At 43.0% G+C, this 26,922-nt stretch overlaps 1 protein-coding gene and 1 non-coding gene across 9 annotated transcripts in view; both read right to left on the reverse strand.

Moving 5' to 3' along the window:
* ADGRL3 (adhesion G protein-coupled receptor L3) overlaps positions 1-18,175 on the reverse strand; it is a 1,270,535-nt gene extending 1,252,360 nt beyond the window's left edge. For 4 of the 8 annotated variants that reach the window (XM_063914991.1, XM_063914980.1, XM_063914972.1 and 1 more), the window contains exon 1: positions 17,710-18,174. The gene's annotated coding sequence lies outside the window, so the exon portion shown is untranslated. Of the gene's footprint in view, positions 1-17,709 lie in introns of all 8 variants that reach the window. The other 4 variants (XM_063914945.1, XM_063914955.1, XM_063914936.1 and 1 more) reach the window with 3 other exon arrangements.
* On the reverse strand, positions 3,541-3,659 carry LOC134937984 (5S ribosomal RNA). The gene has a single exon (XR_010180665.1). It is a non-coding gene; the product is annotated as a 5S ribosomal RNA (ribosomal RNA).
* Positions 18,176-26,922: the final 8,747 nt, after the last annotated feature.

A 26,922-nucleotide genomic window follows, 5' to 3' on the forward strand; every position in this document is an offset into this window, starting at 1 on the left:
TATTTATTTATTGGACTGTTCCTGTGGGAGCCAACATATACAGTAGGTAAGATCAAATGTAGGATATACTTTTAGAGCACATCAGAAATATAAAGAAAGGGTTGTAATCCCATAAAGTATCACTGCATTTCAAAGAAACATAAAAATGTGGTATCAATAATTTTGTGTCCTTTTGTGGCATACATTCTGTCACTGCTAAATAGAGGACTGACACTATAGAAGAATATTGATACATTACATTTTGAAACTTTTTCATTCATTTTCTAGTAGAGAGAAGTACTATAGAAGAGATGTAACTGAAACACAAAGCTTACATACCACTACACTACACTGCACATGCCCAATCTCATCAGTTCTTTTAAGATAAGCAGTGTTGGGCCTGGGTAGCCTTTGTATGGGATACTACCTGGGTTTCCCAGTTGCTGTCAGACATTTTTTATACTACTAACAACAGTTGGAGATAAAAAATCGTGTAAAATATTTACACACTTAAAACACTGATCCCTAGAGGAGTGAATGTGGACTTTGAAATTAAATGCTTTTTATAAAGTTTTTAAAAAGTTCTTATAGATTAATTTGTGGGTAACTTGCTAATGTGTTTATATTTTATCTATGTAATATGTTGAATATGTTGCTTTATTATGAGATATTAATTCTTGGATTTTCTCTTGTATGTACAATTTACCATTGTAGCCGTGGAAAATAAATGTCACTTCCAGTTGCATTCCACCACAAAGCATTGTGGGATAAAAGAATCTTCCAGTTTGTGTTCCAAAGTCCAGAATGTCAAGCGCCACCGATTGATGGTGATGTTTGGAAGCTTACTACAGTGCGTTTTTACTCCAGGGGAATTGTACCACTAGCATTCTGGCACAGGATTCAAGAGACATCCCCCACTATATGGAATAATAGTGGGGTCTATTCATGATGCAGTGAAAAGAGTGGAGAAGTGAGCCAGTGAAATACAGTAAGTGAGTGCAAAATACATGTATTTGTGCTGTCTACATATCTCATAGGATTAGCCTGGCCATAGAGAACTGCGCCGAGCCCAGGTAAAGGGGGCTTGGCTTCAAAAAGTGGCGTGGTGATGCCCTTTAATATAAAATTAGTAACATAATAATATAACTGCAGGTCCGCATGCTCAATGGGGGGGGGGGGGGGGGGGCACAATTTGAACACGGGAGGCAGAGGGGGGCATGGGGGAGGGCACCTGCTTCCTACCTTACTTTATCAGGAAGCGTGCAACTACTCTCCGGCCAGCGCCATCTTCCCAGTGATATTAGGGAAGATGACGCTGGCCACTAGATATCAAAGTGTCTTTACTTTTTATGTGCGGCGACATCTTCCCGAAGAGATCTCCGGGAAGATGGCACCGCCGGCCACACTACATGAATACTGGGGAGGGGTATCGGACCTGGGCCCACTCCGGGACCCTCCAGCAGCCTAGGCCTGGGTCAGTTGTACCTCCCACCTCCTCTTGGCACCACTGCCCATTAGTGTTCTGATATGGTCACCTATTTTTCAGCAAATGTATATAAAAAAATCAGGGCACCTTAGTGAATATTGATGAATATGCCACTTAGTATTATAATATAGTAACTGAGTCCCACATGGGCCTGCTGTTGGAACTGGTTTTCAACACTCTAAAAAAAAGTCAAAAGAATTATCTGTATTACAATAAACACATCTGTATTACAAAAGACACTTAAGCTGGGCATTTGTCCAATGGGGGTCATTCCGACCTGATCGCACGCTGCCGTTTTTCGCAGCACAGCGATCAGTTCAGAACTGGCCATGCGTATGCACCGCAATGCGCAGGCGCGTTGTACAGGTACGAAGCGTATTGTTGCTGTGTGATGGATTTAATGAAGAATCCATTCGCACAGCCGATCACAAGGAGATTGACAGGAAGAGGGCGCTTGTGGTTGTCAACTGACCGTTTTCTGGGAGTGTTTGGAAAAATGCAGGTGTGTCCAAGCGTTTGCAGGGCTGGTGTCTGGTGTCAATTCCAGGACCTGACAGGCTGAAGTGATCGCAAGGGCTGAGTTAGTTCTGAGCTACTCAGAAACTGCACAAACTATTTTTGTACTGCTCGGCTGCACATGTGATCGCACCCTTGCACAGCAAATATACACTCTCCAGTAGGCGGCGACTATGCATTCGCATGGCTGCAAAAAGTAGCTAGCGAGCGATCAACTCGGAATGACCCCAATATGCATGAGAACCGACACCAGACTGACATGTTGGTCCAATCCATTCATCCAATCCTGTCTCTTGGTTGGGTCAAATGATTTTTAAGCATGCATAAAAATCAAGAGACCAGACTGGCAATCAGCCGACCAGTGTCTGGTCCCAGCAGCTCAGCATACAATCTGCAGACAGGCACATTCCAACATAAGTGTCACTGCCCGGTAGCTGCTTCAGTCATGTAGCAGGATCTGGCAGTGGTCCAGGGTGTGGCAGCAGCAAGTTCCAGCAGAGACCATAGGCATGTCAACAGGCCTGTATCCTTGAGGATCCAGCCCCCATCAGCCGTTACTGCAGACTTCAGCAGTGGCCTTGGGTTCAGTGGTGGTGGATTTCCACTGCTGCTTTACATGTACAATAGCAGCATGGCTTATTTAAAAAATGGTTAACAGGGAGGTTTGGTTTGGTTCCGCACAGGAAGATTATTATAGCGATGAACATAGATTTATACAAGAATTGTAGAAAACTGTTCAAAAGACCAACAATATTACGCTTAGAGATCCTTAAAGAAGGTATCTAATAATTATTGTAGGTTGGTGGTGCTCCCAGAGTCAGTAATAATTGGATAGGCGAAGAGAAAAAAGAAAGACTCTGTGTTGGGGCACACTTTGAAATTTATGAATTTATTAAAACTTGACTTTTAATTTAGTATCACATAAAAAAAGGGGGAGATAGTTTGATACAAAAAAATGTTCAAATACACAGAGTATACATATAATGGTAACAATCTACACAGAAATATTAGTTGAAATGTATAAAGTATAACAATAAGGTAAATATAAATAATAGATTCGTTATGAATCAAAATTAATTAGCAAAAATCATTAACAAAAATCAGGATAAACCTGATGAAAAATTAAGAGCACCTATGGTGAAAAATTTATCGAAAAACAATTATATGCCTAAGTCGATCAAGATAAGGAGTACAAATAAATAACATTAGAGTGAAATCACTGTGGTAATAATAATAGGCTGTTAGAGATCTATTGACCTATGTGATCTAGAAGGAAGGCATAGAAAAAGGTATAATTGTAATATAATTCATAATTGGAATACCAATTAACTGATGGTAGTCCCCTTGGTGGAAACTCTGTTTGCTACAAAAAAGATCCTAATGTAAAAGGACGTTTGTAAAAATTTGATACCAAACGACATTAATGAAGAAACAAAAATTGCCAAAAGAGAATAACTTATAATCAACGATTGTCAGGAGGGTAATCAAAAAATTAGATACAGACTTTGAAAGTTAGGAAGTTGCTCTAACACTTCTGCTGTTTGTGATCATAGGTTGAATTTTTACTGCACCTGATATTCCCAAGTGGTCACCCAACTGGGTACTAATCAGGCTTGTCAACGCTTAGCTTCCAAGATCGGATGAGATTGGGCGTTTCCGCTGAAATATGGCAGTAATTGCAACACTGAGATACAAATGAGAGACTGTAATGGAGGATGAGCAACAAGGGTACTTCTGCTGTCCAGTTAGTAGCGCAGGTTCTCTGTTACTGTAGGCATTGCAGAGAGTGGTCTCGCATCTGGATGAGAGGGTACAGAATTATATAGAAATAATAGGTAGAGAATAGGGAGGGGACCCCACCTTCTGCTGTCCACTATCTTATATGTTATAGCGGACAGTGGATGAGAGAGGTAGGTTAGTCTCACCTACTGAAATATGAAGGGTTGAGGGTAAAGTGGTGTGATCACAAACAGTCAATGTGTAACAGGCTAATATGCTGAGTCAGAAGACCAATATCCTAAATATTGTTAAATGAGAAAAAGAGCCTGAGTTGCGCTACATAATAATAATTAAGAAGTGCCTAGGTAGCGAAATAGCCATTGATATAGTGCTGATAAGTAGCATGCATAAATTACAAAGAAGTAGGCTTAAAACTAGGTGGTACAAGGTCCTGCTACACATGAAAAATGCTAAAGACATATGCATTTGGTAGGGGAAAGAAAAGAAGGTCTTAGGGCAATTTAGGAAAAAATTAATTGTAAGTTGCGGATCAAGTAGGCAAACAGAAAAAAGAGAAAAATTGTTATATATGAGTTAAATAACTTTTTAGTAATGCAGAGAGTCCCAGTGGGCACATACAATACCAGGGGATACCATAAGGTGATCTGAACTATGGAAAGTTCAGCATCACTGAGCACAGACGGACCGTTTCACCAGAGTGGCTTGTTCACTGTGTCCTTTGTTAATGATTTCTGCTAATCAATTTTGATTCATAACGAATCTATTATTTACCTTATTGTTATACTTTATACATTTCAACTAATATTTCTGTGTAGATTGTTACCATTATATGTATACTCTGTGTATTTTAACATTTTTTTGTATCAAACTATCTCCCCCCTTATTTAAAAAATGCTCAGCTTGCTTGTGGCACCATTTTTGCACTTCAAAATGACAACATCAAGCCAATCATGGCTCATTGTGTCATTGCCCCTACCCCTTGAGATGTCTGATACTAGCCAGTGCGAGGTAATGACAGGGAGTCTGTCAGAGGGAAATGAGCAGGGAAGAGCTCTTGGAGTGAAAATATGCCAGAAGCCCAAGGGGGCTGCAGCTATGTATAAGAGCTCAAACAGGCAGTCACCCACCAGGTGAAGCAGTGGTGCAAGTACAACTATTTTCTTAGTGGTACTGAGTGTGCCGAAAAATGGGCATGGTCATACGTCATTAGGGTGCATGACCAAATGACATTAGGGGGAATGGCTACATTACACTAGGGGTGTGGCCACACAGCATAGTCCCTGTACTTTGCACTCTGGAGGTAAGGCTAGAAATATATAGTACTGCCTCCAGTATAACAGAAATATAAAGTAATAACTTCAGTATAATAGAAATATATTGTAATGTCCCCACTATAATAGAAATATATTGTAATTCCCCCTATTTAATAAAAATACATAGTAATGTCCCCATTATAACAGGAATATATACTGTAGTAGTGCACCCGGTATAATAGAAATATATAGTAGTGTCCCACATTACAATATAAATATATAGTAATGCCTCATAATAATAGACATATATAGTAGTGTCCCACATTATAAAAAAAAAGTAATGCCCCATAATAATAGAAATATAGATATTAGTGTCAACATTATGTAATAAAATGTATTACCCCACACAGTGAAGCCAGAGACATGCCCAGCAGCCCAGCCTGTGAAGAACAAAAGACGCTCAGTGCCGATGCGTCACTTGAGCAGAGTGAAGGGAAACAGCTGGACACTGCGGGAAAAGGCACCCAGTCCTCAGGTGCCTCTCTTCATGACATCATCGTTGCGGTCTCTGTAGTCCTGACAAAGTGGGAGGTACCACCATGCTGCCGAACATACTTGCACCACTGAGGTGAAGATGTATTCAATAAAGTACTAAAATATTTGGTGTTCTGTCTTTATATTAATATTTTCTTTACAGGCTGACTACAGGTGAAAGTTGGCCCTTAATACCTCAGCATGCTGCCCATTTTTTTAAGAGGTCTCGATTTACCAAGGGGATTCAGTTCTAGCTCACCAGTTTCAGCTGACCTGCGTCCCTGAACCTGACTACAAGCACCTGGGCCCCATCTCAGTCCGGACCCGAGCCTGGAGTACCCACCGTGCCCCCTTGATGGCAGGCCTGGATGACATTATTGCAGGGGGACCCCATGCTAAGTGCTATAGTATTAGCTCTCATCCCACCTGGTTCAGCCTGTTGCTGGTTATTGGAAAATAGGGTGAATCCCACGCTGTCTTTTCCGGCTATTTTCAGACCAAGCTCAGAGATTCAAGGCTGGTAATGGATTTGGGAGGGAACACCATGCCTTTAAAAAAATAAAAAAATAAAAACAACATACTTTTTATTTAGCCTGCACAGATAATACTGGGGGTAATTCAGACCTGATCCCTAGGCTGCGTTTTTGTACAGCGGGCGATCAGGTCTAAACTGCGCATGTGTATGCACCGCAATGCGCAGGCACGTTGCACGGGTACAAAGCGGATTGCCGCTCACCAATGGGTTTGTGCAAAGGTTCCATTCGCACGGGCTTTCGCAAGGTGATTGACAGGAAGAGGGCATTTGTGGGTGTCAACTGACCGTTTTCTGGGAGTGTTTAGAAAAACGAAGCGTGTCCAAGCGCTTTGCAGGGAGGGTTCCTGACGTCAATTCCGGCCCCGGACATACTGAAGTGTTCAAAGTGGCTGAGTATGTCCTGAGCTACTCAGAGACTGCACAAAAGCTGTTTGTACAGCTCTGCTACACATGCGTTCGCACACTTGCACTGCTAAAATACACTCCCCTGTGGGCGACGACCATCTGATCGCAGTGCTGCAAATATCGCTTGCTAGCGATCAGGTCTGAATTACCCCCACTGTGTGGTGTAGTTCATGACCATTATTATGTACAATTCTTTTATGTCAGCTGCTTTGCCAAATATTGGAAGAGTGTGTAGGGTGATAGAATCCTTTCAGTGGATTGTTTCAGCAGATACAGATTGAAGGTCTACTGAAGAATTGGACAAGTGTGTACACAAAGTATTGGGCCCTACACACTGGCAGATAACACTGCATGATATGAACGTTCTCGTTCATTAATGAACGAGAACTCGTTCATATTGTGCAGTGTGTAGGCACTAACGATTAACGATGCGCGGTCCCGCTCGTTAATCGTTGGTGCCCCGTCGCTTATGCATGCAGGCCAGTATGGATGAGATTGTCCATATTAGCATGCATTGCTATGGAGCCAGATGACGAGGGGAGTGAAGAAACTTCACTCCCCCCATCACCTCTCCGCCGCCGCGGGGTCGCCTGTCTGCCGTATCGGCGGTCGGGCAGCTCGGCGGCGGGTCGCCCAGTCTGTAGGGCCCTTATGAATGTAGAATCTGCTGCCAGGTCTGCAGTAGGATTGTATAAACAGTCTGGTCTGGAGTTGGATCTCCAGATGGCCAGAAAAAAAGTGTACCCAGCCTTACACAGATTGCTCCATACAGTATTTTTATACCAGCATGCTCTCAAAGTACAATTTTAAATGTATAATTTATTACTTGTCTGCAGATTTTTTTTTATTATTTAAAAATGAAAAACTCTGCTTGCAAAAGCTGTGGAAGCCCTATGTTTACATAGATAGGCTTTCAATAAACCTCATCAAAAAGGTCAGCTTTCATGGACAAAATATCCCCTAAATTAACATTGGTCATACTGTGAATCTAAAGAAAAGCTGTTTGAAGAACAAAAGGCAATTTATGGAAATTCAACTTAAAGATATAAAATAATACCCAAGTACTTGGATATCACAGCAAGCACTGCTGGATGTACAGTATTGTGATAAAATAGTAGCTGCATCATAATACACAGGCACTGGTGGTCCCTCAAAACTTAGCTTGAGAGTAAGAGCTTTTTGAGAGAAGCCACAAAAAATCCAACTATCACTTTGAAAGGGGATCCGGTCAGGATCCCAGCTGTCAAAACACCAAAACCAGAATCCTGACCAGGGCCGGCTCCAGGCCTACTAGCACCCCGAACGAGAAAATTTTGAAGCCCCCCCCCACCCCCCATGGGTGCGCGCTCCTGGAAAAGTGGACATGGCCTCGCAACTTTATATTATCAAACTATAAATAAATATCTTTTCACACACCCCCTACACTCACAATTAGGAGCCTTACACATAACAGCCACAGTAGTGTTCCTTACACATAATGGGAGTAATTCAGACCTGATCGCAGCATCAAGTTTGTTAGCAATTGGGCAAAACCATGTGCACTGCAGGGGGGGCAGATATAACATGTGCAGAGAGAGTTAGATTTGGGTGGGTTATTTTGTTTCTGTGCAGGGTAACTACTGGCTGCTTTATTTTTACACTGCAATTTAGATTGCAGATTGAACACACCCCACCCAAATCTAACTCTCTCTGCACATGTTATATCTGCCCCCCCCCCCGCAGTGCACATGGTTTTGCCCAACTGCTAACAAAGTTCCTGCTGCGATCAACTCAGAACTACCCCTATAGGCCCTCATTCCGAGTTGAGCGCTCGCTAGCTAATTTTTGCAGAGCAGTGATCAGATAGTCGCCGCTTCTAGGGGAGTGTATTTTCGCTTTGCAAGTGTGCGAAAGCTTGTGCAGCTGAGTGGACGAAAAAGTTTTTTGTAGTTTCTGAGTAGCTCTGGACTTAATCAGCCCTTACGATCAATTCAGCCTATCCGGTCCCGGAATTGACGTCAGACACCCCCCTACCACTCCCAGAAAACGGTCAGTTGACACCTATAAACGCCCTCTTCCTGTCAATCTCCTTGCGATCGGTTGTGCGAATGGATTCGTTGCTAGAAGCATTGCACAGCAACAATGCTGTTTGTACCCATACGATGCGCGTGCGTAGCAGTAACCTGATCGCTGCGCTGCGAAAAACGTCAGCGAGCGATCAACTCGGAATGAGGGCCATGATTTTGCCCAACTGCTAACAATTTTGCTGCTATGATCAGGTCTGAATTACCCCCAATGTCTCCAGTATAGTACCAGATACACATAATGACCCCAGTAGTGAAGTGCCAGATAGACATGGCATGCCACCCAGCACTGCCAGATAGACATGATATGCTCCCAGCACTGCAAGATAGACACGACATGCCCCTCAGCACTGCCAGATAGACACGACATGCCCCCCAGCACTGCCAGATAGACATGACATGCCCCCCAGCAGTTCCAGATACACATGATATGCCCCTCAGAAGTGACAGATAGACACAACATGCCCCCTAGCACTGCCAGAAAGACATGACATGCCCCCCAGCACTGCCAGATACACGATATGCCCGCAGCACTGCCAGATAGACATGATATGCCCCCCAGCAGTTCCAGATACACATGATATGCCTCCCAGCAGTGCCAGATACACATGATATGCCCCTCAGCAGTGCTAGATACACATGATATGCCCCCCAGCAGTGCCAGATACACATGGGGGCATATATGGCCTACAGAGCCAGATACATATATGCCCCACACAGTGCCAGATACATATATGCCCCACAGCATACACATGATATGCCCCCCCAGCAGTGCCAGATACACATGATATGCCCCGCAGCAGTGCCAGATACACATGATAGGCCCCCCAGCAGTGCCAGATACACATGATATGACACCCAGCACTGCCAGATACACATAATATGCCCCGCAGCAGTACCAGATACACGATATGCCTCTCAGCAGTGCCATATACACATTATATGCCCCCAGCAGTGCCAGATACACATGACATGCCCCCAGCAGTGCCAGATACACATGATATGCCCCTCAGCACGGCGAGATACACATGATATGCCCCCCAGCAGTGCCAGATACACATGATATGCCCCCCAGCAGTGCCATATACACATGATATGCCCCCCAGCAGTGCCAGATACACATGATATGCCCCCCAGCAGTGCCAGATGCACATGAAAAGCCCCCCAGATACACATGATATGACCCCCAGATACACATGTCCCCACAGTACCAGATACATATATGCCCCACAGTGCCAGATACATATATGCCCCACACAGTGCCAGATACATATATGCCCCACACAGTGCCAGATACATATATGCCCCACAGCATACACATGATATGCCCCCAGCATACACATGATATGCCCCACAGCAGTGCCAACTACACATGATATGCCCCCCAGCAGTGCCAGATACACATGATATGCCCCTCAGCAGTGCCAGATACACATGATATGCACCCCAGCAGTGCCAGATACACATGATATGCCCCTCAGCAGGGCAAGATACAAATGATATGCCCCACACAGTGCCAGATATGCCCCCAAGGCCAGATACACATGTCCCCACAGTACCAGATATGCCCCCAATGCCAGATACACACATCCCTCCAGTGCCTGATACACATGTCCCCACAGTGCAAGATATGCCCCCCAATGCCAGATACACGTGTCCCCCAGTGCAAGATACGCATGTCCCCATAGTGCCAGATATGCCCCCAATGCCAGATACACACATCCCTTCAGTGCCTGATACACATGTCCCCACAGTGCAAGATATGCCCCCAATGCCAGATACACGTGTCCCCCAGTGCCAGATATGCTTGTCCCCATAGTGCCAGATATGCCCCCAGTGCCAGATACACATGTCCCCATAGTGCCAGATATGCCCCCAATGCCAGATACACATGTCCCCCCAGTGCCAGATATGCCCCCAATGCCAGATACACATGTCCCCATAATGCCATATATGCCCCCAATGCCAGATACACATGTCCCCACAGTGCCAGATATGCCCCCAGTGCCATATACACATGTCCCCACAATGCCAGATATGCCCCCAGTGCCAGATACACATGTCCCCATAGTGCCAGATATTCCCCCAGTGCCAGACATGTCCACAGTGCCAGATACACATGTCCGCATAGTGCCAGATATGCCCCTAGTGCCAGACATGTCCCCACTGCCAGATACACATAACATTACACAGTGCCAGATATCCCCCCCCCCCCCTGTGCTGTTCACCGCGCATCTGTTGTGAAGGGCGGGGAGTCTGAGGCTGCTGCTGCTCGTGTTGCTCCTGTATGTGAGGGCGGGGAGGAGTGCGCAGTGTGCGCCTGTCCTAGCCCTCAGTCTCCGGCGGCTGCGGCGGTGTGTAGCTTCAACTAGGCACTGGTCCGCAAGCCAATCAAAGCTCACGGTCCGGCAGCCAATCAGAAGCCTCAGCTGCCGGACCGCGAGCTCTGATTGGCTCACAGACCTGCACCGGTTAGCGGGGAGGGGGGTTTACACAGGGCTGTGCATGCAGTGCAAGTGTCTGCTAGGAGACGAACACTGCAGTGCTGCTGCTGTAGGGACGGCTCCAGGCTCCAATATGGTGGCCAGAGCTAGCAGCGCCCATAAAGTGCGGCACCCTGTTCAGCCACTCTATTGGAATGTGCCTGGAGCCGGCCCTGATCCTGACACTGAACAGAATGCCGGTGCCGGCACTCCGACAGTTAGGATCCCGATCGAAAGACTGCCAGGCCACTGGAGAGATAAGCTGGGGAAAGGGGGGGGGGAGTTAGGGTTATGCTGCAGGAAGGGTGGGCTAGGCTTAGACTGCGGGGAGGGAGGTTAGGTTCAGGCATCCCCCAGGGAGGGTGACTGCGGGGAGGGGGAGGTGTTAGGTTTAGACTGTGGGAATGGGGGGGGGGGGTTAGGTTTAGGCTGCGGGAAGGGAGGGTTAGAGTTAGGAGGGGTTAGTTAGAATTGTTTCCAGACCCCTGTCGGAATTCTGACAATCGGGATGCCGTGGTCAGTATTTTGACTGCGTGCATTCCAACTGCCACCATTTCATCCCCAACCCCATTGAAAGAACTGCAGAGTTCAGTGGTGGAAAGTGGAGTGAACGTATGCCAGTCATCCATATTAAGGGCTCTGTAGAAAACTTGTCTGAATGGGAAGGTGGCTACAAAGAAGCTGTTACTGAATAAAAAGCAAATCAAAGCACATCTGGAGTTGACAGAACACATTAGAGGGACCCAGCTAAATAGCTTTTTGGCCCCATTTTAAAATGTTATGCATGGTGCAAATCTAAAAATCTTAATTTCTAAGCAAACAACATTCCACCATTGTAGTTTTGGGATGGCAGCATCATATTGTGGGATGCTTTTTGACCATTCCACTGTCACATACAGGACATATAAATCTTTGATACTTAACGAGAGATTTAAAAAAAAAAAATTAAGGTAAGATGTAATATCAAAGTGCCTAACTAGGCTTAAAGGTATTTTTTAGGTAGAAAAAAAAACATTTCTCAGTTATACCCAAAACATTATCATAAAAGACAAGCCAAATCCACCACAGCTTTGTAAAGGAAACTTTTACTTGATTCCCCTAAACTCCAAACCTATAAGTAAGAGATATAATTTAACTTATCAACCTATGTTGAAAACTCAAAAGATATATGGCTACAGATTGTTTTTTACAGTGTCACGTGTGGGATATTTTTACTCATTTTCATGCATTGGCTCTTTTCTTCTTGTTAAAATGTAAATATAAATGGTTAGTGTAAAATATAAGAAGATAATGTAAAACAACCTTTTCCAGCCTTCTCATCTGAAACTCACATTTCAGCGGGACAACGATCCCCAGCACAAAGCCAAAGCCAGACTGGCATAGCTGAACAACAAAAAGGTGAATGTTCTCCAGAGATCAAGCTAAAACCCAGATCACAATCCAACTGAGTATCTGTGGCACTATTTGAAAATTGCAGTCCACAAGGGTCAATCAACCAACCTGAACAACCTAGAGCGAATCTGCAAGGAAAAATTGCCAAAATCCATTCCCTAACCGTGTTCAAACCTGGTAGAAACCCCAAGAACTTTTATTGCAGCAACAATAATTCTACTAAATACTAGTCTGCATGGGTTGAATAATTATGCAAGCTGTAGTTCTCTGTTTTTATTTTATTTTTTAATATGCAGACAAATAATGAATTAAGAGCCTGAAATTTAACTTTCAAAGCCTACTAGTTAACAGTAAAAAAAACATGCCTAAGTGGGTGACCTGCATACTTTGCACTGACTTATAAGACGGGATGCAGGGCCTAATTCAGAGTTGATTGCAGCAGCAAATTTGTTAGCAGTTGGGAAAAACCATGTGCACTGCGGGGGGGGGGGGGGGGGGGGGAGATATAACATGTGCAGAGAGAGTAGATTTGGGTAGGGTGTGTTCAAACTGAAAGCTAATTTGGAGTGTAAAAATAAAACAGACAGTATTTACCCTGCACAGAAACAAAGTAACCCACCAAAATCTAACTCTCTTTTGTGGGTGACCTCAATTAACCCTGTGGTCCCCCAGCTGCGGCATTACCTCCCTATCTGGTGGAGCCAACTGGTGGTTGCAAAAATATGGGGGGGGATATGGGGAACCCCTACTTCATTTTTTCTATATATTTTTGAACCAGGACTGAACCAAGAGCCTGGTGCTTTTTGTTAAAATACGGGGAACCCCTACACATTTCCCCCCCCCCATATTTCAGCAAGAGCCCAGTGCTGATTATGCTTTGAAAGGGGGAGGCCTTCGCGCCTTTTTTTTCTTTCTTAGACTTTCTTTACTTTTCCATACAGAAGCATGCCCGGATCTCATTGATCTGTACATGCTTCTGTCAATCTCACCAGCCAGAAGCTGGTCTATTTATTGGTGATTTTTTGTTAATATTTTAGGTGCGAGTTTTAAACTTGCATCCTATTACATTGCCCGAGTTCTATGTTTTCAATGGCAAAACATCTTGAATTTTGCCATTGCGATTTTTTTGGACTGCAGGAAACACGAGATTTTGCACGTTTCTGCACCCTACTACATGGGTCTTCAACCTGCGGCCCTCCAGCTGCTGTGGAACTACACATCCCAGCATGCCCTGCCTCAGTTTTACCATACCTTAATAGCAAAACTGTGGCAGGACATGCTGGGATGTGTAGTTTCACAGCAGCTGGAGGGCCACAGGTTGAAGACCCATGCCCTACTACATTGGTTGACTTAGCAAAATGTGTGAGTTTAGCACTAAACTCGCACATTTGTACAAAATTGCACTCCATTACATTTGGCCCATAGTATTTCCACATTGCTATCTCCAAATGGTTTCTTTTTTAATTGTTGCTTCCCTTAAAGTATGTATTATACTTTTGATTTTTGTACCACCATGTGATATATCATGTATATGCTCTGATGAATTAAAAAAATGTTAATAAAAACAAAATACTGTACTGTCTGGAAGAATCTGTGTAAATGTAATTTGTTATACAGAGAACTAATTTGTCTTTTTGGGGGATTTTAAGCCAATGTACAGTGGGATATCCTTCCATATACTTGATTTGAGGGTTTTTTCCTCAGAAGTGGTTCATCTATATTCCGTTATTTTATCACTAGCTGGTTCCAGAAAAGTAAGTCCTGAGCAGTATTACCTAATAAGCTTGATTCTTATTGCTTATTGTAAACAGTTTTAAATTGTATTTTATTAAATTGTGATAATTTTAAAGGACATCTTGCGCTAGTCAAGCTATTCTGTTTCTACCCAAACCATTACTGGTACTCTTTGAAAGTGTATAGAGTGAAAGCATCAATGAACCTATACTCACAGGAGGCCTGGGAGAATCACATTTTTTCCTTTCAGTTACGTGTGCATATGGCTGTGTGAATAATTACCAACAGTGCCATATTGATATGGCTTACTAGGGGCATCCCCCATTACACACATGGTTTAGCATTACTTCCTCAGAGATGGGGTTGGGATGCCGGCGGCCGGGATCCCAGCAGTCAGCATACCGACGCCGGGATCCCGGCCGCTAGAATGCCGGCAGGGGGGAGAGCGCAATGAAGCCCCTTGTGGGCACCCACGAGTGGGAATAGTCCTTGTTAGCTGGGATTCCGTCTGGCGGCATTGTCAGTGGTCGGGATTCTGGCGTCGGTAACCTGACTGCTGGGATCTCGACTACTGGTAATATAACTACATCCCCTTCATCACAGCACTTAAGTCTGGTGTTCGATGCCCTAACTGTGTGGAGTTTGTATATTCCTCTGGTTACTCCGGTTCCCTCCCATAATCCAAAAAATACTGGTAGGCTATTTGGTCACAACAAAAATAAACCTAGTTTGTATGTGTATGTGCATGTGATAGGGAATACAGGGCCTAAGTCAGCATGGATTGCAATTGCAAAGCTGCTGCAAATGCAATCATTAGCAATGCAAATGCAAGAGGAGATGCATAGCACACAATACTGCAATGCAATGGCAGTCCAGGATGAACATAGCAAACATCGGTCACAATGTTCATCTGTGATGGCAGGCTGAGTAAGCCTGAGCTTACTCAGACTACCTGTTGCAGGGTAGCTTGTGAGGCCAAAGAAACTGCGTACACGGCCTAGTCCTTGGACTCGCCAATCCCAGAAAATGGGGAAGACACACCCCCATTTTCAGCAACACCAGCCACCCCCGAACCCTTCCCCTAAACGCATCTGCCTGTCAATGGGGCAGAGGCGTTAGCATTACTATGATGCGATCGCAGGACCCGTTCTGCACAAGCCCAAAATGGGCCCTACGTGTGTGATGTGTGTTTGTTTACAATAATCAGAACCTCTATAAGCACTGGCAAATAGAGAAAAGAGTGGAACTAATAAAAGTGTCAGTGAATAATAAAAGTGGCCTGTACAAGAATGATTTGCTCTACCTATCAACTTCCTGTAGTAAATAGAATTTACCCAACAATGCTCGGGCGCATCCTGCATTCCTTCCTGCAGCAATTCTTTGCATTGGAACCTGATTCAGACCTGATCACTGTTGTGCATTTTCACAGGGTGGCTGATTATCGATTGATTGCGCATGTGTACGGATCGTAATGTGCACGCACAAGGCCAAACTGCTAAAGAATCCAGCGTATTTTTTGATCGCTAGGCGTACACAAGTTGATTGACAGGAAGCGGGGGTGGGGGTGGTAACTCTCCATTTTGTGGGCATGTCAGGAAAAACACGGGCGTTCCCAAGCGTTTTCAGGGAGGGTGTGTGACGTCAGCTCCGGCCCTGAACAGCCTGTTGCTATCGCACTGTAGGAGTAGGTCCTGGGCTACGCACCGACTGCACAGACTAGAAAAATCATTCCATGGTGAGTTGCCAATGGATTTGCAGCTGACCGGCGTACGCAAAGCTTTTTGCACGGCATACACAAACTTGCACGGGGCGGATATTCGCTCTGTTTGGGCAGCGACTATGTGATCCCAAACCTCTTCAAATTCGTAGAGGAGCGATCAGGTCTAAATCGGGCCCTTAGTCTGTAACTGTATGATAAGCAAAGATCAAGATTCAACGATAGTCATCAACTGCCAGTCTACTCTGCGTTCTAATGGGCTCACTGTGGTCACAAGTGCAGAACAATACAAGAGCTCTGTCTGCTAGTATGCCATATTTTACCATGTGTATGAGTTCAGAAAGCTGTTATAAGAAACTGCAAGCAATATGTGCAGAACTATATATATTGAATATGTCCACCAATACACTGCTGTTGTTTTGAGGCGACTTCCAAAATATTGGAGGATGTACAGTCTCTGGACATGGAGCCATGGTACATAAAGATACCACCAAAATACTTTATTTTCGGAGTCTATGAGTTTGTTGTGAATTTATTATTCTATTGTGCTGCAAAATTGATTTTCACTTTCCTATAAGTATAATATAGGATAGAATAACTAGTTTATTACACGCCTCATTATGGTCTCTGTTATTGCAGCTACAAATGATGTTAGAAAATACAAAGCCAGACACTATAATGTCAATAATTAACATTCATTCTGACAACATGATTTATTAATTTGTTTTAATTCAAGTTTTGATCATATTAGAAATAATAGCTACTTTAATGTGCTTACATAGATCAATGTGATTTATTTAGCTTTTGTGTAGCTTATTAATAAATTGTCAGTTTATGGACCTAAAAAATATCATTTTGAATAATCAAAATCCTCTCTTGTTTTATTAAACTGTAAGTACTGTATGGAAAAACACATCAGCCAGTGTATGAGGTTACCAACTGACAGATATTTTTGACAACATATAATTACTTCTAAGCTTATTTATTTATTTATATATATATATATTAGCAATGATTAACTTCATTTAAACAATCTTAAATTAGGATGCAGTAATTTGTGATAGAAAATGTCAAATGAAACATGCTGTAACAATTAGTGTGAACACAGCAAATAATACAAATATATAGCAATATTCACAATAGTAAGATTGTAACAGGAGCAGAATGGATGATATAGAAGCTGCCATACAAAACGAAAACCATTTAAGATTCATACAAATGTATGTCTATAGCACATTATATATACAAGTAACTATTGTTTATTTTTATTATGTTGACAACAATCTACTAATACATACCCTATGCCCATTACACAGAGATACGTTCAATTAAAAAAGACTTTATGCCTCCGCCCATAATCTGGTGAGACTTCACATTCTATTGTGAGCATCCTTTTTCCCCACCCACATTCTTTATCACTACAGTGCAGATAAAAAGTGGGAGGCGTAATGGTGGCATGAAGCACTATAGTAACAGAGAGCAGACAAAGAATATCAAGTGAATGATTAGGCTGGCTGCCGAAATATCAATTGTGAGATCATACAAATACATGATATTTCTAATGACAATAACAACAAAGTAAACACACACAAAACCCATACGTGTATTATATATATATATATATATATATATATATATATATATATATAATCGGAGTAGCACAACGTCAAATAAATGAGTCAACCCAACTCAATGCAAGCTTTGCAGCAAGATATTTTGATATTACATGTGACAGTAGCCCCACAAATTGCAACGCAAACTAATCGATAGGGTGTAAGAAAATGGATCTCATGCCTCAAATAAAGTAAATGGAAGGGATGGTCATTTTTCTGTTGCTGTTGTTATTATTATACCTATGATTGTGATCATTACCTTTTGATAACGAATTCCTCACTCCCATTAGCTCAACAACGGGCTACAAGGTCTTGTGCCAGCCCAGCCATACACACCAGGGCGGATGTGATGGAGCCCACAGATGCAGGACAATGTCGCCAATGCTGCGATGGAGATATCCGGGTGGTATAATGAAGAATCCTGATTTTTCACGTATCGAGGTCTGCAATTTTCTTTCCCAATGTCAAATAGCAGTGATATTGATAAGCGGACACACACAAAAAACAAAAAAAAACCAACAACAATATTTCCGGAAATGGAGCAGGGTTGCAGCTGTCACGGCAAAAATCACATCTGAAAAGCCTACAGGAAAAAACAAATGTGTATTGTTTCTCTATTTGTAATCGCTTGGATTCTAGTGTGAATTTTTCCGAATATATACATATAGCGATAGCTATATCTATATATCTTTACATATATTTGTTATATATATTTATATATATATATATACATATCTATATATATATATATATAGATATATAGATATCTATATATCTATATATTTATATATATATAGATAAATATATATATTTATCTATATATATATATGTGTGTATGTGTGTACAGTAGGTGTTGAACGATTCCACCACTTATAAATCCTGCGGTGTAATTGTTATGATGATTCGCCCAGATGCGGCTTCAAATCGTCCGTCGTGATTGGTTTTAAACAACATCATCCGACTGTCAGAGCTCGAACATATACGCCAGTATCCATATCTGTGGATGCATGAGAGCAAACCATACCATGTAAAAGAGGAAAGAAAAACAAGTCCTTGATTTTATCACACTAGTGAAATAGATGCATAAACACTGAAGCTAATATAAAAAATGCAAGCCAGAGTGCCAATTCAGACGGTATACCACAGCAAGCACGAAGGAGCTGAAGCCTGCAGCTAATCTGTCAGAAGAAAGACAGAAAAAGCAGAGGAAAATGGAAGGGGGTAGTGAAACACTGGAGAAGGCTGATGGTAAAGCATGATCCACGGGTTCCAAGCGCCACCTACTGTAGCACATAACTATGTAAACAGAAGCAACGCTACCGAATTGCAACATAGTTGCTAATATAATCGAGATTCTCCGTTTACACCTGTAGTTGATATTTCATTTCACCCTTACATATACTGTGGGTCATGGAAGGGTATTTTCTCAACCACACTTATAGGACGAATGGAAAAGATGCATTTTGCTCCATCGACATCACATTTAGGTTAATTTCCAGAAGTCTCTAAAGGGTATATGTACTAAAAATAGTGGAAGTGACGCAATTTTTTCCAGTGTGCACCTAAGGCTGGGATAATCATTTTCCACATGATTATCCTGCTAGGTACTAAATCGCAGGAACAGCGGTTTCATTACATCCTGGGGACCTCAGCACAATCTTTCTCATTTTGGAAAGACTCCTGGGAAACTGCACAGTTTCCAGAGGCTGTGGGAAAGGTATTCTATGCCCCCTCTCCTGCAAGAATACCTCCATAAGCACAAATCGGTTTACACCATCATAGGAAAGGATAGCTTTTTAAGGTTTGGTAAAGAGGGGTCAGGAGATTTCTGTGAAATCTCCTTAATCAGGCTGTTCTTATGGGATCCGGTGTGAAGATCGACACTGTCTAGGTTGACAATGTTTAGGTCGACCACTATAGGTCGACAGGGTTGGAAGGTCGACAGGGTTTCTAGGTCAACATGTGCTAGGTCGACAGGTCAAAAGTTCGACATGAGTTTTTCAAAATTTTTTATTTTTTTAACTTTTACATACCTAACGATCCACGTGGACTACGATTGGAACGGTAATCTGTGCCGAGCGAAGTGGTAGCGGAGTGAGGCACCTTGCCCGAAGTGCGAGGGGACACAGTGCACTAATTGGGGTGCACTAATTGGGGGTCACTCTACGCAGAAAACGACACAAAAACAACAACAACCTCATGTCGACCTTTTGACCTGTCGACTTAGCACATGTCAACCTAGAAACCCTGTCGACCTTCCAACCCTGTCGACCTAGTGATTGCCGACCTATAGTGGTCGACCTAAACATTGTCGACCTAGACACTGTCGATCTAATGATTCACACCTGTTCTTACATAGCTGGGATGCATAATATAAATCAGTACAATAAATAGGCCAATGCAGACATTTTGGTGGTCATTCCGAGTTGTTCGCTTGTTGCCGATTTTCGCTATGCTGCGATTTGTTGCTAAATGTGCATGGTACGCAGCGCGCATGCGCTAAGTTATTTTACACAAAATTTAGTAGATTTGCTGTGGATTTTGCGGCGCTTTTCAGTCGCACTGCTGATCGGTGAGTGATTGACAGGAAAGGGGCGTTTCTAGGTGGTAACTAAGCGTTTTCCGGGAGTGTGCTAAAAAACGCAGGCGTGTCAGGGAAAAACGCGGGAGTGTCTGGAGAAATGGGGGAGTGGCTGGCCGAACGCAGGGCGTGTTTGTGACGTCAAACCAGGAACTAAACGGACCGAGCTGATCGCAGTCTAGGAGTAGGTCTGGAGCTACTCAGAAACTGCAAGAAAATATTTAGTAGCAATTCTGCTAATCTTTCGTTTGCTATTCTGCTAAGCTAAGATACAGTCCCATAGGGCAGCGGCCTAGCGTGTGCAATGCTGCTAAAAGCAGCTAGCGAGCGAACAACTCGGAATGAGGGCCTTTGTCTTGTGTTTTTTGCCACAGATTGAAACCAAGGGTGGGGATATATAAAAGTACTGGTAAAGCTAAAAACAGGAGAAATGCTTGTTTCAGGTTTCTGACCTACATTATATGATTTAAAACACCAGGAAAATGTCTGTGATTGCAAAACAGACTAGATGTTTGTGCTTTAGTAAAAGCCGGTTATGGGTTCCTGGGGTTATGGGTGGAGAGAGAAGGCAGTCTCCAACCATTATGCCCATTTCTGATATTTCAGTTAGGCTGATATAAGGTGTGTCAGGGCTTTACTCAGGGTCTCATTACCTTGGGCGAATAGGTGACAGACCTTTTAAGAATCACAGATTTCCTGGCCATGAGTACTGTGCATATGCTGATGATTGTGATAGGTGAATAGGTCCTACCACTCTGAGAGATGGAACCCGTTGTTTAGATAAAGCCCAGACAGTCTAGGGTTTATTATTATGTTTTTTTTGTACTGCACAATTAAACTAGCTACGGCTAGATTGCACAAAACCCTGGATTGGTGTGCTGTTTCCTGGCTGCTGTGTGCTTGGGCGTGTCCATCTACCCAAGGAGAGGGCACCCTTACCTTGATCTACTCTATCTCTTTCTTTCTATATATATATATATATATATATATATGAGTGTGTGTGTGTGTGTGTGTGTGTGTGTGTGTGTGTGTGTGTGTGTGTGCATGTTCGTGCATGTGTGTAAATATATATATATATATATATATATATGTAATTCTTTGGAAGATGCCAGCACTCACAAAAATAAGATCCATTGCTGGGGTGTCATTAATGTCTCAAAAGCAGCAAACTCATGAATATTCATCCGTGGTTTGGAATGCACTCACCAGACTAGTCACAGCATCAATGAAGGTTTTTTATTTCAGCATGGGTACTGCTTGTACCCATGCTGAAATAAAAAACCTTCATTGATGCTATGACTAGTCTGATGAGTGCATTCCAAACCACGGAGATATATATATATATATATATATATATAGCCCAGCCACATTATTATGACCACCTCCTACATTTGACGTTGGCAGCGCGTAGCCCATGAAGCTGCCTTGGTGGGTATATAAGGTGTGCGATAGGCTGTCTGTACACATTTCACTTGTTGCTGTCATAGGTTAAAAGGGCGATTTCCTGGGTTGCAAAAAGGGATGATTATTGGCTTTCGGGCCAAGGACACAGTATTTCTGAAAAAGCGCAGTTTGGGAACTGTTTATGTGCTGGTGTGGTGAAGGTGTAACGTGACTGGACAAATGGGACCATTGCAAATAACCAACGTGGAAACTGCGGACCACCACGTGCCATTGATGTGAGAGGTGAACGCCGGCTATGAAGGTGCATGAGGGTCAACCAACCCGCTACAGTGGAGCAGCTCACCGTCAAAATCAACCTGGGAGTTACCAGATGTGTGCCCGTGCTGCACATGTGGTCACTCTGGCTATTAGCTGGTGCTCATAATAGCGATCGTGTTTTATATATATATATATATATATATATATATATATAGAGAGAGAGAAATAGAGACCTAGGCGCTACAGTACAGACGTGCGGTGGAAACAGTAATAAGGAAAACACTCGTTTAACTCTTTTAAGAGTAGCAGCTCGTAATACAAGATTAGTGTATGGTATACACATAGAAAAAATGGGTAGTGAAGAATACAAGCGCTAATGAGTGTGGTGAAAATTATAACGGAAATGCTCAGGTGGGTTAAAAGATTATTAATATGGCCTTGGACACTTATCTGGTAAATCAAAACTTCCAGCCGGTGTTCATAATTTTAGGAATAACATGTAAAAGAAGAAACAGCAAACATAGTGTGTATCGTTCACAAGTTAAAATAGAGCTTTTCGCAATATAGGGCGCAAGTTTAGGGAACTAGGCTATTCCCAATAAAATTATAATCTGTAGCTTCACAACATAAAATACAGATTTTAATGAACAATACAGACACGGCTAGACAACACACGTACAAGATTTAAAATCATAAAAGCTTATCTGTCCATTCTAAGCATAGGGGAGTCAGCAATCAACTGTCCCAGGGACACAGGATAGCCAGAGTTTATGCGTACAGGATAAAAAAGTTCAAGTGCTTATCTGTCCATCAAGGGGAGTTTCAGCAGCAGACAGTCCCAACGCGTTTCGTCCTTCAGAGTGTGGACTTCTTCATGTATTGTTCATTAAAATCTGTATTTTATGTTGTGAAGCTACAGATTATAATTTTATTGGGAATAGCCTAGTTCCCTAAACTTGCGCCCTATATTGCGAAAAGCTCTATTTTAACTTGTGAACGATACACACTATGTTTGCTGTTTCTTCTTTTACATGTTATTCCTAAAATGATGAACACCGGCTGGAAGTTTTGATTTACCAGATAAGTGTCCAAGGCCATATTAATAATCTTTTAACCCACCTGAGCATTTCCGTTATAATTTTCACCACACTCATTAGCGCTTGTATTCTTCACTACCCATATATATATATATATATATATATATATATATATAACAGTTTCTGGCAGCACTCCCACAACTTGATTAAAGTCCGGTGCCCTCCTGGACCCGTGCGGCGACGGGACAAACATACAAATCGGTAGGCGGCACGCCGGTCAGAATGAAGTACAAATGCAGGTTAGCAATGACAACGTTTCGAAGTTTATTACTTCGTCCTAAGGTCAAAAAGTAATACAAACAAACATACCTTATATCCCCCCTCATGTGCAGTGAGCACCGGCGTGGTCACGGCGTTCCGAAGCCCACGAATGACGTCATGCCGCTCCGCCCACCGGAGAAATATTACTTAATACAAACTGAAACATCCAAAAACATAAATACATACAAAGTTGCAAAATGTGTCCACAAACACAAATACAATTGAAAAACCGGAACAGATACAGATACAATGCATTAGCTAAAGATAATATAAATAGATATATGATAAATATCTCAGCATAAACAAGACACAGCAATCAATAACTATATCAACCTATCTTCATAAAAAACAATGGAGCCCCAATGACTCATTAAGGCCCCTAGGCGAAAGAGTTTGCAGCTCATGAATCCATTTGGATTCTTTCTGCAATAACCGAAGGGACCTATTCCCACCTCTCAGATTCGCAGGTTCATGATCGATAATGATATACTTCAGACAGGCTATGCTATTTCTGGCTTGGGCAAAGTGCCGAGCCACCGGCTGGTCACTCGTCCCACTTTGGATGGCTTTTCGAATGGTCAATTTATGATTAGCCATACGTTCCCTCAGTGTACAGTCCGTTTTGCCGACATAATGAAGGCCGCATGGACAACTAATAAGATATATAATAAATCTGGTAGTGCAAGTCACCCTATATTTAATGCTGTATTTTCTTCCACTAAAGGGATGCCTAAACGTACTCCCACATGCAGATCCCTCCTCACTGGGAGTAGTGTCTTGTTTATGCTGAGATATTTATCATATATCTATTTATATTATCTTAAGCTAATGCATTGTATCTGTATCTGTTCCGGTTTTTTAATTGTATTTGTGTTTGTGGACACATTTTGCAACTTTGTATGTATTTATGTTTTTGGATGTTTCAGTTTGTATTTAGTGAGATTTCTCCGGTGGGCGGAGCGGCATGATGACGTTATTCGTGGGCGTCGGAACGCCGTGACCACGCCGGTGCTCACTGCACATGAGGGGGGATATAAGGTATGTTTGTTTGTATTACTTATTGACCTGAAGACGAAGTAATAAACTTCGAAACGTTGTCTTTGCAAACCTGCGTTTGTACTTCATTCTGACCGGAGTGCCGCCTACCGATTTGTATATATATATATATATATATATACACACACACACACATACACACAAAATCATATATATACATATTTAATTTATATATATTCACTGTATATTATTTGTATACATACATGTACATACGGGTGGTCTTCAGTATGCCGGCCGTCAGCCTCCCGGCGACCAGCATACCGGCGCCGGGAGCCCGACAGCCGGCATACCGACACTTATTCTCCCTCGTGGGGGTCCACGACCCCCCTGGAGGGAGAATAAAATAGTGTGGCGCGCGTAGCGCGCCACCGTGCCCGTAGCGTGACGAGCGCAGCGAGCCCGCAAGGGGCTCATTTGCGCTCGCCACACTGTGTCGGTAAGCCGGCGGCCGGCCTCCCGGCGCCGGTATGCTGGTCGCCGGGAGGCCAGCCGCCAGCAGATCGTAGTGAACCCGTACATACATATATTTACAAGCATACATACAGTATGTTTGTGATAATGTTGTTTGCTATCTTGGCAAAGATGTAAATATGACCGAAACGTCGACCATAAGTGTTACTAATAAACTTGCATTTTTTTTCTATGTACAAGACTGGTGAGTGTTGTCCTTAAAAATTATATTTACACTGAGTGCACACTTATAATGTCCATAGAAAAAACACACTGCACTTTCGCGTGTCCTAATAAAGCTTCTTACACATGATCTGAAATTTTATAAATCTAAGGAATCTCTACCACTCAGTCTCAGAAAAGCAATGAAATGCCGGTCATTAAGGCTGGCGACTTCATGAACGTGTTCCTTGCGCAATACAGGTATGGTATGCCAATACCAGATGAAAAATCTTTGTTCTGTGATGGTATTTTTAAAGGTGATTACCAGATACGTATGATGAAAGGGTGATCGTGAGATTGGAGATGAGAGTCTGTGACCAGATCACAGCGACTCTGAAAGAAATCTTCATGTGAAACATCTTCTAATTACCTTTGGTAAATGTCCCTGTGGGATCCTAACTCAAAAATGTTAAATAAATTGTTGTGATTTTTCACCAATTTATTGTTCTCATCTATTCCCCACTATGTACTGAGTATCTGAGAAGGAAGAAACCTCCCTTTGAGACACCACTGTCCTTTATTGTATGCCTACTACTACTACTACTACTACTACTACTACTACATATAAGTGGACATTTATAAAGAGAAACAGTGCTTTTTGGCCTTTCCATTTTTCTTGTATGTTATTGTATTTGATTAGAGGAATAGTGTACAGTAACTCAAGGAAGAGATTGAGCGGCTGTTGAATAAGTGCACATTATGAATTTTGTCTTGTTGACACTCCCTGTGGCACTCTCATGGAGTGACATTGCTGTAACCCAGACAATGGTGGAGCTGCTATTTAACAGATTTGTTTGCTCACTGGAATGCACACATGCAGTTTATGCAACTGAAGGTCTGAGCAGTTATGTGGCACACCCATGCAGGGGTGTGTCTAGAGGTGAGAGCACCCCTGGCAAAGTAAGGAACTGACGCCCCCCATATTTGAAATAGGGAAGGTGCGTGTGCTGAAAAGTGGGCGCGGCCACACAATATTACCCCAAATTCAATTTATACCACACAGTAGTGTCTGTTATTCACATTATACCACACCCTAGTATCCCTTATACATGTTACATCACGCCCTAGAGCCCCTTATTAACATTACGCTACACAGTAATGCCCCTTATATTCATTATGCCACAGAGTAGTGCTCCTTACACAATGTGTGCGCTCCAGCTCCCGCAAGGATGTCGTCACCTCTGCTACATGCTGGGACATAGGGAGTGTCATTCCTAGTCAGACCTTTAATCACTACAATAACCATCAGAGCTGTAACTAGACATTTTAGTGCCCTGTTCCATCAAGGGCATTGGGGTCCCCACCTCCATATTTGAAATAGGGACAGTGCGTGCTGAAGGTGCACGCACAAAAATAGGGGCATGGTCTTGCTGGGTAGGGATGTAGCCACGCATTAGTAGACCCAGTTTTAATTAAGCAGTGAATCCTTATTCATGTTACGTCACAGACGTAACACAGACGTAACACAGACGTGTGTGTGGAGGTGGATTTAGACCTCATGGGGCCCTAAGTAAGACACCGATTTGGGGCCCCCCTTCCTCAAACAATCCTCACTGTCTACCCCCCCATCATTCTTTCCCCCATAATCCCCCACTCACATCTGATTGGAATTTGAAGTAGGTGGTGAATGTTATATAAAATGTAAAAAAAATCCTGTAATAAAGTACACTGGAAGAACTCATGTTTTTTTTGCACATCTCCTCTCTGTAAGTATCTGATGTCATACACACGTGTGTCATGACTGGTCACACGCAAAGTGCTGCAGGACTGGAGACACAGGCATGCGCTGGAGCCGGCACCCAATAGCTGTCTAATAACTAACAGCATGCTGGGAGTATTCAGCCAGCCCAGCTCTCGGAAAATTTCAGTGAAGCTGGTGGTCTGCCAGAAATGCCCTTTATACAGCCTTGTCAGTGGGCTCCCTGAGACCAACAGGACCCTAAGCATCTGCTTTAGTTGCCTTGTGGCAAACCCTCCTCTGAATGTCTGTCATTCACATTACACCACACAGTAATGCCCTCTGGAGTGGGGGTACACATTCAGGGGAGCAGTTAAACATTCATCTATGCTGCAAACTCTATTATTATCAGGAAGGACACCTGAGCATGCTGCTATGATTGACTTAAGTACTGTAAAGTTGCAT

The sequence above is a fragment of the Pseudophryne corroboree genome, chromosome 1 (assembly GCF_028390025.1).
Source record: "Pseudophryne corroboree isolate aPseCor3 chromosome 1, aPseCor3.hap2, whole genome shotgun sequence".
Classification (NCBI taxonomy): domain Eukaryota; kingdom Metazoa; phylum Chordata; class Amphibia; order Anura; family Myobatrachidae; genus Pseudophryne; species Pseudophryne corroboree.